At 27.0% G+C, this 20042-nt stretch overlaps 1 protein-coding gene across 3 annotated transcripts in view; it reads left to right on the top strand.

Annotated features, from left to right (window-relative positions):
* Positions 1-5101: 5101 nt before the first annotated feature.
* The window catches only part of LOC114121874 (putative phospholipase B-like lamina ancestor), a 30855-nt gene continuing 15914 nt past the window's right edge, over positions 5102-20042 (top strand). For 2 of the 3 annotated variants that reach the window (XM_050199847.1, XM_050199846.1), the window contains exon 1: positions 17823-18106. The gene's annotated coding sequence lies outside the window, so the exon portion shown is untranslated. Of the gene's footprint in view, positions 5570-17822; positions 18107-20042 lie in introns of those variants that run through there. The other variant, XM_050199845.1, reaches the window with a different exon arrangement.

The raw sequence follows: 20042 nt of genomic DNA, 5'->3' as shown, positions 1-20042 counted from the left end.
GGTATATACCTAAATAAGTTCCCAATTGATGAAAATTGAAAATATACGAAATTCCGAACATTGAGTATTAACTTCTATAAGTATTTGCAAAAATAAAAAAATAAACTGTAGGTAGGTATATTTATTATCGTTTTATTAAAACAGAAAACAATTTAACAACATTCAAGAATTAAGGTAATACTGATTATCTAGCACAATAATGGCATTAAGACTTAAGAGGATATTAGTGCACTATTTTTTTTCTCAAACCTTGTGCTGTTAGCTTTAATATTTGAGTGAATTGACCTATTAACAAACTTAAAGTTAAGAATATTATCTGTGTTCGTACGTTGGTTTTACTACGATATACTTCAATTTTAATGGTAGAAATGAGCATTTTTAAATTGTCATTTTACATATTCATAACTAGCATAAAGATTGGAATATCGGAAAAGTTAAACGTAAAAAAAATAGATAATGTTCGTGAATTTAAGTTTGATATAGGTGAATTCAATTTAATTCTAAAACTTAAAATACAAAGTTGCTTCTTATGATCGAAAAATCGCCTTGTCGGTCGTCGTAGGTCAAAGAGAAAATTCAAAATAGTAAGGTAACATCCTATTAATACTGTTAAGAAAATAAGAAGATATACCTACACGAGTATATATGTATAAATAGAATATTTTAATAAAATTCGATGACTACTTTGTAAGATTTTTACAGTCAAATTATATATTTGTATAAATATTAAATAAGTACGCGATCATTGTGTTTAGGCATAAAACAAACAAACAATTTATAATATAAACAATCAAAAATTATATATTATATTATGTACAGTGTACACTGTACACTATAGTCAATAATATTAAACACTCGTAACTATGTTAACATTTTTCTTATTAAAATATTAATTAATATACTTTCATTGTTTCGTGAATATTATCATTATTATTAATTGTCATATCGTTAATCTTCTTTTAATAAATATCTCATTTATTGCATGTTGTATTATGCTGAATTATTAATTAGGAATTTGTTATATGAATAAATATCACGTATTTTCAGTCTAAACTTCCTTTGATGTTTTCGATGCACTTTTAAAATTGAAAACTTTAATTTTCTTTAAAAATGTTGTGTTAAAACCACTACTTCAATGTTTAAGGTACTAAATGATAAAATATAAATTTTACCTACTTTATATAATATTTATTTTATGGTTATTTTACTTGTAAATTCTTCCTTACTTACTTATGAAAATAAAATCATAGAATATGATACATCATGGCGTTAACAAAAAATAGCAAGTACACCACATGCCTACCTAAATAAAAATTATAATTAAATATTTCTTATTACAAAGAAATTATTCATACAATGAATATTACGAACTTTATCCGCTTAATCAATGACATAATGGTAATTAGTCGTTCAAGTTAAGTTAGCTTGAATCTGTTTTTACTATACATAATGTACATATATATTTACACCTATTGCACTTGTATAGAGTGTGTGAATGTATGGTGTATACATAACGTTTTCACACGTGCGTGTACATCGTATAATGTGTTGTATACATTATTTATTATATTATAATACATACAATTGCGTTGTCTTTAATTATTAATTACTTATAACAGTTATAACAATAGTTTTACAAGTATGATAAAGTTTGTTTATAAACGGTTGAAAACCTGTAATACTACTTAATCTCAGCATTTAAAGCGTATTTAACTACATTATCTCAACTTAACAAAGGATCTTAATAAAAAAAATTAGTATTGATTACCTAATTTGAAAATCATCGTATTGTAAAATGTATAATTTCATCCTACATAATTATCTTAAATGTTATGAGTAAAATAAAAAAAATTAACATAATAAATATTTAATCGTAATTTTTTTTTATCGTAGTATGAAAAAACATAATGAAAAATCCCCATTCGGTATCATAGCTTTAAATGCAAGTGGCCTATAGTATCTCTCCATAGAACTTCAAGTGCTATATAATTATTGATAATTAATTTGAAGTATACGCATATATAATATATATGTATATATACATGTATATTATAATATACGAAATAATAGTAGACAATAACTATCAATATTTTAACTGAATTAAGTACGATTGTCATAAATTTTCTTAATGTAATACAGTACCCCTGTATTAATTGACCACCTATATTTTAAATACACAAAATAAGAGAGATATTTCCCTTTTAATTAATTCCAACTTAAGTATAAAATATAACATGGTTACGCATTTTAGACATTGGACATAATATTCAAATAACGGAGTATCTAAGTTTTATTACAATGCGATAGTATAACTGTAAACATATACCAGCGATGAAGGTCCAGAGTTGGTGCGGTTTTTTTTTTTTGGCATTTTTGAACTACCTTCAAAAAAACCAGAAAACTAAAAAAATTTACATTTGAGCACACTAAAAATACTGGATTATTGAAAATATAACTAAATATTAAACAAATATTTATTTGTATTTTTGTATCGGTTATCTGAAGTGGAAATGCTAGTTAAACAATGATATTACGGATTACGTGAATTACGATGTAAGATTTGTATCGAATACGGAAAAACTAAAATATTTAAAATTTAAACGGCGGTTTATTGATTTATATCGGTATTAACCATAGTATTATAATACCTACTGTCAACCCTAGTATTAACTAAAAAACTTTATGCGTAACTATATTTATATAATATCAGCGATCGGCTTCTTTTTTTTTTAATCGGAGTAAACACTTTTTCTGTACATAATATGTCGAATTTATGGGGTGAGAGGATAGTTTTTTTTTTTTGAAAATGTTAATTCAGTTGTGATCACATCCTTTTTAAATTCATATCACACATTTCCATTATTAAATTACAGAACACTATAAAACAACCAAAAAGAGTTGTGCTATTTTTATTTAAGTCTGCACTGACCACAGTTAGAGTATTACTGTATTGATTATGAAATAAAGTTATGTAATGAATAGTGCAATAAATGTATTATAATCATATAATATTATAGTATTCTACAAATATTATTAAATACACTCGATATTATCTACCTACTATTGTATTATATTTGGCATTATGTAATAAACTTATATTCAGACGAGCATATTCGGGTTCTAATGGAGACCACTAAATATAATAATTGGATGGCACACACAGTACAGCTGGTGGTCAAACACGCTGCAGGGGTTCGAAACATGGACGTACGCGTACACCCCTCACATAGTTATCGTATTGTATACGTGCACGTGGATACACACTGTCTTGCATCGACACTATATTCAACTGTATATAACTACACTCGGATATCGCGCGTACAATAATATACTCGACAGCGTATATTTACAATATAACTTACCTATACTAACGTATGCTGCATTGTATACGTCTATATGTGTATAATGTATGTAACAAACCGTATACTCGAAGGGTGATTTTAGGGGTTAAACCTTCCAAACCTGTTAAAAAATGCATATATATATATATTACTACTAAAGTAATAATTTATATTGTATTAGATAATATCATACATTATATCGAAAACAAATTTAATACCTCACCAAAATTTGTATAAATAACGGTTGTGGTAGTCGCGGAACTATTATAGCTGTTATATACATAACAAGTTTGCATGTGTTTAACTATTCACTCCTGTATATAATAATATTATACACTCGTCGTCCGAGTATTATACACACACATGATATCATGACGATCACGCGTAACATAGAAAACAGGATTAATTCTCCGACACCTCGTCTGCAGTGAGTATTCTATAAAATTATGTAGGTGAGTATAAATTAAATTTTATATAAGCGTGCGTGTCTTTAAAAATCCATTGACACAATGATAACCCGGGGGGCAAAATTGGTTTTACACGTGCTGCACCTATATATACATATAGTCATATACATGTACCTATACCATGGTGTGTGGTACACGCACATGTGATATCAAGACGAGACTATTGTATAGGTAATATGCAATTGTACCTATAGTATATTACAATATATAATGTTCATATAGTTCAATAGGCGAACCCGAACGCACATGGAGCTAGTATATATAGATTGATTGACCTAGAGAAGTGATCGTTAGTGTGTATGTGTGTGTTGTACTCTTCATACAGCACACACACACACACTCGCACATACAAGGCGATATATTCGATTCTCTCTTAGTCACGTGTATGGAAATGTCTTATATATATTAATAGACGTACGAGCGATACACAAAAAGCGTACACACGCGCTTGCGCGAGATACGGGTTCACAGGGGTTCATCCCGGTAGGTCGTTCAACCCGACACAACACGGACGTTTCCGCACCAAGAAAACACTATAAGACAGAGTTCAGTCGTCGTCGTCGCCCTCTTGTAAGGGTATTAGCGTGATCGGATCATTGGGGCCGTGAGAATTTGACGACCATGATGGATACTATGCTGTCACAGTGCCTCGACTATGGCGATAGTCTCAAGGGTGCCAAGTATATGCTCGATAGCTCCAACTCTCACAGCTAGGTTAACTAGTGGAATTGGTACCGGGCCGATTGGTTTGTATATTCAAACAAAATATATAATTACGGTTATAAAACTGACATGTATATGCGTGGTCCAATTGTTTTTTTGATACCTATATAATTTATATACCTATCAGCTATCAAACCGATTATTTTGACTGGATCACATAATATAAAATACGCTTGCACCCCTGTCCATAAATACCAAGCAACGGAATTGACGCAGTGTTCCTATATACGTTACTACGAGGTGGTGGCGTATGTCCCGATAAGCGTAGGACGTCGTGGACAAATAAAATGATGAGCTGTAATATCCTAAATAGCATGCTGCTGCCGTTGCGGACCGCGATCGACTTGAAACGTTACTATGGAATAAAAGGACAGCACCTATCGAGAAGGGTATAAATATACAATGGCGTGACGACTGACAATTATAATAATAATAATAATAAAAAACAATAATATATAATTATTAATCGCGTGATCGCCATTTTGGTCACCATTGACCGCGCGCGTAACCCTATATAGAGGGGTCCCGTCTGCTGCGGTCCAGACACAGTCAGCGATGGCGGCGGTGGCGACGACGGCGCGGCGGCTTGCGAGCGCGCAGCCAGGCCTCTCTCTCCTCAGTCGTCCGAACACCAGCTAAGCAGCACCGACTCCTCCGACCGGCTGCCCACCCGGTTGCCCGCGTACGGACTTCACGCACACGCTCGCTGTGCCGCGCGTCGTCGTCGTCTTCCGTCCGCATATTCTTCGTATCTATTTTTATGTTTCCATTGCTCTCTTCACCGACATCGATACACAACGCAACGCATAGTATTATAATTTGTGTTTGATACATAATTTCCATTAATGTTAAATACCTATCGCAGGTACCACCAAACATATATACATATATAGAAGTGTACAACCCTTGGTGGGTTGTATAGGTATTTCCTATTCGTTTCGGTTTCATTTCTTTTTCCTCGTCGCCCAAATACGTTTTGAATGAAGAACGCACGTCAAGACAGTATATCTCATTACCAGAGATTTCTCGAAGTCACAGGTAAATGCTACAAAATACAAATACCTATATGGCTTTATGCAATAATACAATAGATATTAAATATCACAAATACATATATAATATAAATGTACAATTTTATTATAAGTACTTATGCCGGGTTAAATGAAAAGTGTATGAATTTATTTTAATTGTTCACTAAAATTTAATGGAACAATCGTAGACTGCTAAATAACGTATATTAGCTCACTATATTGATTCATTAAATGTTTAGTGATTGTTCATATAACAAGGCAATAATACGCAGGTATAATGCGATTATCGTACCGCACTACCGGTAAACCTATTATATATATATTAGGTACATGTAGTTTACTATGTATAGTCATATTTCAGTTGTAGACTGTAGTACTTATATATTATGTAGATAATTTGACAATTCTCGACGAATTGAAACGTTGAAGAAGCTGTGATGAGGTGGTAAAATCTCGCACGTGCAGTATCATATAGTGTAATATATATATATCATCGTAATATTATAATGAGTGTATAGGTAATATGTAGTGTATTGTGTACGCGATAACAGCTGGTCGAGAAATTAGGTTTTTAGAGCGCGCATACTCACACACATACACATGATACGCTTATATTTGCACACACGAATCTCCGCTGTCCTCGGTACGACCAGTGTTAAAAAAAAATTTGCCAAAACGCGTATCACACACGTGGCCGTTGCGGTTGGTCGGACACGGACGGTTCACCGATTTTGGGCTGCAAAAAAGTTTCATTATTATACTCGTATGTTTTATTATTATTATTCCTGCACAAGGTTCGCACGATGGGTATCAGGCGTGTATTATATATGCCCATGTCATTATTACAATACCTAATACCTATATATAGGTAGAATATGGTATGTTTAATATATATACAAATATAGTCGTGTAGGAACCTTAAATTTCATTGTGCGGATTGTAGTTTATATTATATGTGTTAAACGCCACCAACATTCAGGTAGTTGATGTGAAATTCGTGATCAGAAATATGATTTGAGATTGGTTCAGTGATAGTATATATATTTGGTTTAATTGAGACCGACGACGAGTGTTCTAATTTTCATATGACGAGAATAATATTCATGAACGCATTACGATTGATAACGATTGAAAGAAGGTATTCAAGGTAGGTCCCCGTATATCCGTGGTTTTAGACACCTATATCGCCTAACAAGAAAGTTGTAGAAAATATATTCATATAATGTTCATGTAAATTAAATGTAAACAGAAATAACTAAAAAGATTGCAAATTTTTTTTCTATTTAACAACAATAACTGACTATATTATTATGGAATCAAAAATAACATTATCGTAGATAAAAATAATACCAATTCGATTATAAGATATCTGCACATAAATAATATAGGTAGATAGAAAATGATAATAATAATTAATAAGAAATTGCATGTACGGCTTACATATTTATAATAATAATATTTATACGAATAATTAAATATTAGAAATTTTCTTCCACGTTAGTTTAAAATTATTATTATATAATTTATTATGAAAATAGCAGATTTAGGTACATACAATTATAGATATATGTACATAATTTTACATAAATATACTGTTACGTCAAATATGGTAGGTAATTTAATACAATTTACCATACACATTTTGTAGAACTTCTTTCAATATCATTATTTAATTCGTTCTTCATATAGAAAAATATAATCAGATATTATTGTACGAATATTTACTTTAGTTCTAAAATTAAAGTATAATTGTTCATTATAAATTGCAATAGTAATTAATTCAAATTTTCTATAACATAAATTGTTTTCTGTATTAGTCTACCTGACCTAAAGCATCATTACTAAATTATTATTATTATTTGTTATGATTATTATTATACATATTTATATATAATATATATATAATTTATTACCTATGTATAATATTCTGTACTTAAAGCCTTCCAGACATAAACTCAAATAAATAATAAAATATATATACATTTATATTAGGTATATTAGTTATAATATAACATATACAAAGAAATCTATAACTATAAAATAAATTCCTATCTAAAAAACTAAATTTATTTTAAAGATTTCTCATATAAAAAATACATTTATCTAATTTTGAACAACTAGATTGGGTATTATTTTTTCATAAAAAACTTAGTCAATACGTATTTAAGTACCTACTAATAATAGATTAAATGTAACTTATCGATCAGAGATAATTTAACTATTTTTAAATTCTGACGACGAAAAATATTAAAAAAAAAAAATAATAACGGACACTTATACATCCACAATATAGTGTTGTCATCATCAGTACCGAAACAAAGATAAATGCCTTGTGTTATTCATTTGATAGTTATATTGCCAAAAATATTGCTGTACTTGTATTTTTTTAAAATTTTTTTCATGACTACGATTTTAATACATTATTTTTATTATTCGTGAACAACTAAGTTTTCAAGCGTGTTCAAACAAAATCTAGACAGTGTGTTTTATAATAATAATAATAAATAAAATACAGTATATTATATTATTTATATTTAATAAATTTTATGATTCCAATGAAATTAGCTACATACATTATAGTACACACCGATTAGTGATGACTGAAAACTTTAAATTTACTATAAAATAACATTAACATGCGAGAACTTTTGTATCAATTGATTTTAACTTAAGTTAGTATATTTTTAAATATGCAGCATCATTAGAAATTAAAATAATAGATAATGAAAATAATAAGTATCTATTATTTATCAATAGTATTTTTTTTTTATGTAGGTATATATATATATAAACATTATAAACATCACTATTGATATTTTACATCAGCGTCTTTAATAAGTGAAACGTACAATAGTATAAATGTATTATGTGATTTTATGCAAGAAATTTATAATATTTTTTTAATAAGCAAATAGATTTCAATATTTTTTGATCCTTTCTCTCGATTCGTTCTGCAGAAATTCTATGGTTCTTCAGCTTCTATCCTTTTACAATATTTTTACTTTCAACCTAGATAGCTAATTATAATTGTAACATAATATTATATTATATTCCAACTATTCTTACATTTACATATTTTTATATAAAACCATTAATATAAATAACAGTGATAGAAAAAACATTATTATTTATTATGCAACTTATTAAAATTTTAATCATAATGTAAAACAATTGTTCTATAAATATAAAGCACTTTTTATTATTTTTACCACAAAGGGTGAAGTATCAAAATTTTTTTTCTGAAATATAAATAACATTGTAAAATTTGTCAATCTAAACTTTACAAAATGTTATAGGTAATAATAATGTTTACAATAAATTAGTAAAATAATTAGCAAGCCGGTGAAGTTGCCAGAATTAATTTTTGGCACTGCAACACAATTATACCTACTCGTTTTTTAACTGCAAAAACCGCAACACAATTTCGCTCAATGAAATGTAAATGTCGTCCTTTTAAATAATTTTTGTTTCAAAATATTACATGCTTAGTATTGATAACAAAAGTAAATTATTTAATTTGTTAAAAATTGTTTCATAATATTATATTATGACATTAGTACACTCAATACACTACCTATTTAAAAACATTAGTACATAAAACGCTTATATACGCTTATAATTCATATTAAATAACCAGTTAGAATGTTATATCTAGTTTACAGGATATCGCTATATTATCAGTCTTGAAAATGTATCTTTTTTTTATAAATATTAAGAAAATATTAATGTTTTATATGCCATACATTAATATTTTTAAATAGTGTAACTATTGGAAAATTATTGAAAGGATGACACCTATATTAATTTATGAAGCGCAATCATGTTTTATTCAATATTTTATTTAAAAAGATAAAACGGGAATATTAGTGTTACAGTCTATTTTGGCACGTGCAATATATATATTGGACAAAAATGCTTCTTCTATCTTTAAACTATAATTATAAACATTTTCAATATAATTTAGAGTACAAGTAAGAAACAAAATATGGTCAAGTGGCCGACCGGTAACTACATTAATCAATACCTATTGTTTTATTTAATAAATTTAATTTGGTTGAAATAAATTATGTAAATATTCTTTTTCAATAATTACCTACTATCATAGTTAAACTGTGTTAATAAATTGTATTGAAGTCAGTCATATATTTAAATTTAATTTTGTGTTGTTAAACAAACTGAAATAACCATTTTAGCATGAACTATTGGTAATTCGTAAATAAACTATCATTGTAATAAAATATAATAGAACGATGTTTATACTAAAGCCATTTTTAATAAAATACCATACAAATAGCCTTTACAAATAATAAACTACATTTTCATATGTGTCTAGCACATTAAAATTATACTTACAACCTTAAAAACATACACTGTGTAACAGTTAGTTCTTAAACGTACAGATGTGTGTTAATTATAAATTGAAGTAAAACAAATAAAAATATACATTATTTTGACTATCAAGAAATTATTGTTTCCTCTTAAAGCAATTTAGAAGTGCATATTATGAAAAAATCAAAAAATACATAGCGTTTTAAAATAATATTTTTATGTGCCTATAGCACAGTTGAAATCAATATATAGGCATGGCCTAAAAAAAATCGCATGCAAATACAGATAATTGCACTCGCATGATAAATTCAACATTTTTCGAATAGGGTGGTCTCGTTGTCAGTCGTGGCATACTGGCACCATAAAATAACAAGATCAAAAAAAAAAAAAAACCGTGTAGGTACGACCACCCACTTTAAAGATTTATCAAAATAACACGATAAGTGTAAAATCTTCTACATAATTCATCTATTTTAATTAATTATTTTTTGTTAAATATAATGCTGGAACAGACATTAATGTATTAATCGTATGTGATTTGAATCAAATATGTAGGTACTATACATTTAAAGAAAGACGTTTAATAAACATTAGTACCTACGCTATAATGACATACACAAATAATAAAATAACTTATTGATAAAATATTTTCTACTACCATAATAACTACCTACTAAAATTTTAAATGCTAAATTTGACTTTTCTTAAACGATCGTAAAACACGCATATTATTATTGTTCTGATTTCTTTGTGTTATATATAATGTAATAGTATACTATGGCTTAGAGTTGATATATAGTGATATATTGTTGTTTGAAAAATCTAATCTACTCTATAAGATTAATTTTAATATTTATGTACTCATATTAAAGCTACATATTAAAATATTAAACTATACATAATTATTATCCGTATATTATATGATACATCATACGTAATGTGTATTGTGTTATATTATATACTCATATCAATTACATACGAAATATTTTGTCGATTTTGTACTCCTATATAATATAACATTGAATTATATAAAACATTATCATCATAATGAATTGATGAAGTGATAAAATACTAAATTTTTCAACTTTGAAGGTGGTTATGGATAGGAAATTGGATCTAATTTGATTAATTAGTATTTTTTTATAATCGTGAAAAATTAAAAATAAATTAAGGAAAAACAGGAATTTTTACGCATATCTAATTTTTAAACTAATTAGTTTTGATTTTTTATTATGTAATTCGAAAACAAATAACTCTAGATACTTAAAATTTTGGGTAAATGTCTGTATAACCTGCATTTTCTATCAAAGATAAAGTTATTAAAATATTTTAACTTTTTAAAAGCATCATACATTTTATATATATTTTTTTAAATTTGTTTTATAATTATCGACTAAAAATTATTCACGAGGTACTCCTATAGAAATACTTGAACATTTATTACAAAGTTCTACATAACTTGTCAATTTTCTCAATTAAAAAAATATAGAAAAATCTATAGTCCCACTATGTTTTGTTAAAATCATTTAAAGTTATAGAATTGCAAAAATTAGAAAACTTTTTTTGTAGTTAGAAATTTATAAAAAAAAATTTATTTACCTAAGATTTGAAATTTTAATACAAGATTTCTTTACACCTTTTTCGACCTAGCTATTTATAAAAAAAAAGTTGTACCGGAAAGTTAAATTTATTTTTAATGAACATTTCAAGTTCAAATTTTTTTTGTAGACATTTTAATTTCGAATTCGGACGAAGTTAGTTATCAATAAATTTAAAGTTATATGTATTACTATTATATATTTAATATTACCTATGTAATAACATTTTTGATTTATTTTAAGATATTATCTATTTATACTATGAACCTATTTTTATTGTTTTAAAGTATTTACAAAAATATTTTATACAATTTTGAGTTAAATTAGTTGATATATTAATATGGTATAAATATGTCTATATTATTATAATAATAAAATGTAATAATAATAATGCTATCAACCTACTGGAATACTAAAAGTAAAATAAATGGTTTTTAATACACATATTCATAAAACATTCCTACCTTTAAAGCTTAATGCTTACAAAAGAAAATAATTTATAGTTTTTATTATATTATATATTTATTTAAAACCAATAATAATAGTTTTCTATAAAGATTGATAATTTTTAATTTAAAAGTAGTTAAAAGAAACGTTTTACTTTTTTTGTAAAACACGAAAATTTACTTAAAACTCATAGTCTGTTAAAGCGTTTATTAGTATTTAACTTAAATATTATTATGAATTGACCATTTATTGACAATAGTTATGTTTAAGCTAGTTAAAAACATTATTTGTGTTCTCTCGTTAGTATTTATTATATTTTAATTTTTAAGCAAATTAAGAGTGTTTTTACAAATTTAAATGTTTTCATAAGTCACACAACTGATTTAAAAAATTAAGATATTGTATAAAAACAACAAGAAACTATAGATAATATTCCTAAAGTTTGATATTAAATCAATTAACTATAGTATTTAATTTTAAAACACAAAATTTAGAATGCTAAACGCAAATTTGCTATGTTGTCCGCATATTTATTTATTTATTGGAATATTAAACGGACCCAATTACATGAATTAATTATTGTTATTATTATACAAGACATTCGAAAAGATTTTTATCAATAAAAATAATTTATTTATTAAACAGAAACAAAAAACAATTATATTGTAAATATGTCAATATATAAGTATAGACTATAGATGATAGATTAGCTAAAATATGATTTTTAAATGCGTAAAATGCTAAGCGTCTTCAATGAGTAACTTCTTATGTAATACCTCTCGTTCTGTTATTTCTCTTATCACATAAACTTATTGTGCTTTAGGTGTATAGATTGTTTATTTCTAATAAAATAAAACAAAACTGGTAAAATGAAATAGAATAAAACAGTTCATCGTTGTAATTATTTACATTTTTCATGAAAAAAGGGTGTGTTTGGTGTTTGAACTGTTTGAAGCATAATTATAGTAGGTAGTTTGAAATTTTAAATAAAAAAGCTTAGTTGATCGGATTAGCTGAGTAAACTTTGAAAGATAGAAGGGTTAAGAAGTTATGATAATCACTGATCTAAAAGTTAAATATAAATCAATCATACTGCGCTTTTCAAAGGATTCAAGATTTAACTGATTTAAGTAATAAAGACAGATATAGGCACCAAACCCCAAATGTGCAAAAATTACATCATTTGCGCTAAAATGTGTAGGACATAAGCTCTAATCTAATACCTACTGATTTACATATTGTATGTTTTAAAAATTAAATTAAAGAAATTTAATAATAAGTCAAGTCAGTTAAAAAATTTAAAGATAATAATATAACATTTGTTCTACTAAACCATACTCATATAGAAGTTACGTTTACTAGACAGAGATAATATGATGATTTGGCGTCTCCTTAATATACGTTACTGTATGTATAGTAAAAGGTAGGTAACCCACACACGGCTAAACATAGAGTTATGAAGTATAAATAAAAAAAAAATAACGTTGACAATGTTGACATTTTGACAAACATATTATTATAAATTTAAATTACAACTAAAATACATATTATATTAAATAAAGAACTCATTATTTTTAGCACAAGGGTAATATATATTTTACACTGCCCACATCATTAGTATCGAGGTATTAGCATCGATCAATCAATATCTATATTTGTTTTTTATAAATCCAATTATTGAATATTGTCATATGTTATTATTTTGCAATACTTTTGTGATGATTCTACTGTACTGCACCTCTATCCAACACTCTTATAGGTATATTATTGAAAAATCACGACATCGGTCATCTTAAGGAAATGTATTTAAAGGCAAAAAATGTAACAGCGCATAGACACGTTAAAAAATAATATACTACATGTTATTATTTCATGTGAGCGTAATATGACATTTTACGGACAGTTAAATACCAAAAAAACAATAGTAAAAACACTAAAAAAAAACCATATCTTTATGTTTGTTTTCTACAGAATAATCATATTAATGTGACATTATAAACGTTATCCATTGAATGGGTGCTGGGTTTACACATACGACTATATTATAATACACAAAATTATATAATTACATGTACACACCATTACACCCATTGCACACACATATATTGTATGCGTGGTACATTATTAGTTTAGTGCGCGTCGACCTTCAAATACTAATTTTGTGTTGTAGCCTATAGGCACTTATATATTATATAGTCCTATTTATTCTATGTATATACAGTGGCCATATAGTAAGTAGGTATCTCATATATACCTATATACCTACGCAATAGCTCGATGCGTTTTTCGATCAAAACGTAGTTATGTATTATATATACTACAGCCTTGCATTACTCGAAAACAATATATGGGTACAGGACAAAATATCCATCACATCTAAAATGAGATTCATCGACTCATCATGTACCTAGCCGAGGCGGAGTGAGATAGTTTTGCGATAAATATGGCGTACATAATTTATTTACGTGTATATAGTGTTTCTCGGTCGGATATTTTGTTTTGCTTTTATTATATAGAGGATAAATGGTAATATATTACCAAGCGCCAGTCGATGATATAATGAAAAAAAAATAGGTATTGAATGTCTGACAGTCGATGACTTGGAAAATTTTGTGAAAATATTCGTACGTTCGACCTTGATATTATATGAGTGATTTATTTTTTGCGATATTCTTAAAATATTGTATCTTAGAATGTGATGAGTAATCGATCAGATTCTAATTAAATAATACCTGCAGTATTAGATGATATGGTTATATAATTTACAATCATGCGTTATTTGTGTTGTTTCTCGGAAATCAACAACAGTCACTTTAAAGCTTAAACTCTATTGTGAATATATTATATTACTTAGATAAAACGCTGTCAATATTGTTTATTCATATATGCTATGGTATTGTGCGATTTGATGCTTCTTTTCATTTTGTAAAAAAAACCTGACCTATTGTGTCTGTATTACACCGCACGGTTAATCTTCTGTTGAACTTGAACGAATTAAAATTATCTTTCTTTGATGCGCCACACTGCTGTTATATAGAAATATGGTATTTAAAATTATTAATGTGTTCTGTGTACATAAACTTTCGCAAGCAATGATAACGGTAATTAAATAGATATATAATAAAATACAATCGGTAATATCTCATTATATCTACAACGTTATAAAATATTAATAAATTAGGGTTAAGTTGCAAATGCTCAGTCTATTTTTGTACGTGATTTATCTTATTTTAATGTGCAATATAATATACACGCTTTATAATATCCATGAACATATTGTAATACATACCTATAACTATATAATAGCTATAATGGTTTTGTCTGTAAAACAACTATATTATAAAAGTATATAAGCTTGAACGGTATTTTAATTTATACAGTCGATACCCAGTTGTATAGGCATTGGTGCAAATCCCAGAGGTGCTAGGGTGCTTAGCACCCCCTATTATTTTTCACTGTATTCCTTTATAGGTACCTAGTACCTATGCCTACTATAATTATTAATAGCACCCCCAAGATTTAATAAGGATTTGCGCCAATGAGTCTGTAGGTATATCAATTATTAACTAACGATCATTTAATTTTTGAAAAATACTTTCTATGAAACACGTTTTACCTAACCTATCAAACGTATTTCAGACTTCAGTAGATTACAAACGACTAAATTATACTATTGAGTATTGATTTTACTACATCATACCTACTATATTTAAGTGTACAGCGTGTATACAATTTAACACAAAAACACTGTATAAAAATTTATTTTCTTTTTCAAGAAATTTATATTCTTCAGTTTGCGTTTTACATATCCCTGTCGACAATATGCTCGGATCGTTCAGCGTAAACAAATAACACTAATTTTACATATTCTTATTATGTAGACTGCAGAACATATATACGTACACGGCACTCATATAGACGAGTAAATCGCAATAATTTCGCATTTTATTCATGATATATAAATTTACTGCGACTTAAAGCTTTAGGTAAAAAGAGTTTCATGTCCCTGATCTATAACCCGAGAAATCGTGCATTTATATAACCGCGTTTACTGGGTTTTGAATTGCATGGTTAAGTACTTGGTTTTTGAAATACTAAAATCGTGCAGACAGTATTAGTGTTTAAAATGTTTTAAAAATACACACACTCACTCACACACACATACACATAAAAAAATTGTAAAACAAAAAAACCTACAGTGTATTATATTGTATGACATCGGTGTCAAAACTCGGCACAATTTCAAACATACGTGCAGGATGCATCACAATAGTTAATTAAATATTTAAATCGTTTATATTTTATACTTAACATAATCACATAATGTTTTTAAATTAATAGGTTACTAATTACTAGCAGTTACATTGTGTTATAACAATAATCATCATTCATTCCGTATAATTCGAATGTTTCGTATTATTATTTTTTTTTTTTTTGTATTTTTTGTATTTTTTTTTTTTTGTTATAAAGTGGTTCCAAAAAAATACGAAATAGATAATATTATGCATTTATATACCTAGTTAATGGTTAATATGCATTATACAGTGTTAAAATATCCAGCATATTTTCGATAATATATTGCATTTAAAAATATACCTATAAATATTCTCAAATAAAATCAGCACATGGTTAAAGATTCTTGACTTTATTTAATTTTATCATAAACGTATGGTGCCTTTGCAGTTGCAGGTTCAACATCGTACATTTTTTAAGTCTATATATTTTTAGAAATGTAATTAATACAAAATATGCTAAATAATACCTTGACCTTAAACTTATACAAAGGACTTGATGTATTTAAACTTGATGACCTATATAGTTACGTACATTACATAGTTATATACAATCTTACATTTAAGATGTAATATAAGTGTGTAACCATGATATAGTATCACGTACCAGGCTAAACAGACAAAATATATTTTCTACACTTTATTTCTGTAAAAAAAAAAGTTATCATTATTCAAATATTATAATCAGGTAGAAAGTACACGAGAAACTCGGTTAACTTATTTACTCATCGTGTACCGGATATAGTATATACTTATAAGTAACTATGCGTAATAGTTAACACTATCAGTCAATAATAAGTTATCATTATTATTTTAATCAAAAAGCATTTTTTTTAAAATATTAATCATTTTTTTTTTATCGATGTTCATTTTAATAATAAATGAATATGTTTTCCAATAAATTTAGTTACTGATTCCGATATGGTGTCATACGCCTGTTCTCGACTGCACACTTGTCTTTATATCGGCTTCAATATTATAGATATTATTATATTATTTATTATACTCTCTGTATGTATACCTAATACCTATATACGTGGTAATCGTAAACGGGATATGTAGACATTGTAGTTAGATTATTTGAAATCAATTACCAATGTTTATGTCACGTTTACGACTCCCGCGTAAATATACATAGACAGAAATTTCACGTATCCAATTTTTATAGAAAAAAAAAAATAAAAATAAAAATGCAATAACAAACAACGTGAAATGCAATATTAAAAGGAGAACACGTGATATAAACCAAATTCGATTATATTATATAAGTACCACGTGTATTTCGTAAATGTACCATTACGTCGTATACTCAAGAGTTTCGTATAAAAATGTATGATACATTTTATACATATGTACTTACAAATAGATAACAGTTACCTCCTTCTACGTACAATATTATAATACCTATTTGTATCCATTGCATGCAAATATTAAATCTGCAGTTTAGATAATTATAATAATTAAATAACGCATCAAGCACACACACACACATAGTCACACACTTACTCAGACGCGTGTACATACATGCATAATCGTCGTATTACTATCAGTGTCGAAGTTTATTCATCGCGGTCGACCAATATAAAAGTCCAATGCCGAACCAATTCTCAGTCAGTACTGCGCCGGTTAACGCGAAACACGACGACTGCACGATCGACGGCTAGTTCGCCCACCACACACGTGCTAATTTTTTTTATTATTTCTGTGTTTTTTTTTTCGTTTTTTTTTTTCTCACGTTCTAGTCGCGGATCGCCGCTCGCGATTTACGAAATCTCAGAAAACGTACATGCATGGTTTACTTTGAACCGAATTCACACAAAAAACCATCCTATAGAGTTATGTACAGAGCCCTCTACTTTTTATTCTGTCGAGATTCCGGTAAGCCATTTATAATTAACAGCGTTAAAAATAGCTGTGTTATAATATTTCTGTTATTACAGTATAAAATCAAATTAATTTAATATGTAGAGTGTATATTATGTATAACCGACCTACATACAATTCTATTCTATTCTATTCTAATACTTACTTCTGTATACATTTTAAAACTTAGCAAACTTAACATTGAAATAGTTAACGAAAACTATAATGTATGTAAGGACCCTATAAATTGGCATCACAAGTTTTTAAAAATGTGAAAATAAATATATTTTTTTTTAAGAATAAGCAAACTTAAAATGTCTTTAATAATAATTGTGGCTTTTTATTACAATTAGAATTTTGTAAAAATGTGTTGAATATGAAAATAATATGTTATATTGTTAGAAAAAAAGGTTATTGACAATTACATGTTCCGAAAATTTCTCAAATTTCTGCCGTTACTTAATATATAATATAATGCAAATATTTTGTATTTTTGTAATGTATATTATGTGGTTACAGAAATCCATTAAAACGATACCTGTATATAAATTATAATAATTAATTATCAATAGGTATTAGGTACACACCCATAATACAGTGCACCAAATTCAAAAACATTTTTATTTGCGACATAGATTGCAATAAAACGCCTATAAGATAATAAGCTTATTTATTATGTCATACAAAGTTGTTGAAATATTCAGTGAAATATTTTATCGGACAAATTTAAGAAAACTATTTTATTTCAATTTAACTACCTACATAAATAAATAAATCAGTATAATATATTTTTCATTATATTTTCAATCTTATTACACATATAAATAAAATCTTATATAAATCTTATACATATAAATAAAATGTAAACATGTAAACTTATTTACAAAAAAAAACGTCTTTAATACGTTTGCATAAAACATCTAAAATTAAAAATGTTCTGTGTACATAATATAGATCAATATATGCGCATAATGTATCTTGCTTAATCACGAACATATATTATGTACAAAAATATAAATATTGTTCCTGTTGTCTCCAATCACCGTAATGCATCTGCAGCAATAGAAAAAAAAATCAATAAAATACATGAACACAAAAAAATGTCTCAGCTATATTAATTATTATCGTATATATATTATATAACCACGTAGGTATAGTTATAATAAAATAAAATTACTTTATTGTATTGCACGCGGATATAACCTATACTTCGGTGATCTATAGAATTATATAGGTTTGGCCGTTGTGTCCGTCGTAGTGTACCTCAGTCCTACATATAAGTATCAAATATTATCATTATATACGAGACGTGTCATATTAATTATACGTCAGAATGGTGTTAAAAACACACTACACAATAAAATCACCGTATAACGTAGTCGGTTTTTATAAGCGATTTGAAACAAAACCATAATGCAAATTGTTATTATTGCTATTGTTGTTCTTATTGACACGCGCTTTCATGTTTTCAGCTGAGTGTAATATCTATATAAGGCACTTCTTTTAAATTTTTATTGTATATATAATAAACTGTAAAAAATCTTATTTATGTATTGTATGTTTTATAATAATATTATGTAGGTATATTATTATTACAACAAAGAAAAGCATGTAGTGTTTTTCTACGAGAAAAAGGATGAAATTTAACTATATATATTTAATAAAATCAATAAACAATAATTTGAAACGTTCCGAAACCTGAAAATAAGTCCAAATTTGATTAACATCTAAGATATCATTTTATTATTTTATTTTATTTGAATGAAGAAAGTGTAGCATTGTTTGGAAAAACTAAAACCACATAGGTACAAAAATGTTCCTACTTCATATTTACAACCATTTTCTATATTATTAAATAGTATAACGATCGAAAGTCAAATTAAAGAGAAAAATAGAAACATTTAACTTTTTTAATTCATAAAATTATGATAAATAATTTAAATGATACATA

The sequence above is a fragment of the Aphis gossypii genome, chromosome 2 (genome assembly GCF_020184175.1).
Source record: "Aphis gossypii isolate Hap1 chromosome 2, ASM2018417v2, whole genome shotgun sequence".
NCBI classification, from domain to species: Eukaryota; Metazoa; Arthropoda; class Insecta; order Hemiptera; family Aphididae; genus Aphis; species Aphis gossypii.
Note: the sequence above shows the minus strand (reverse complement) of the source record. Positions and strands in the feature narration are given on the sequence as shown.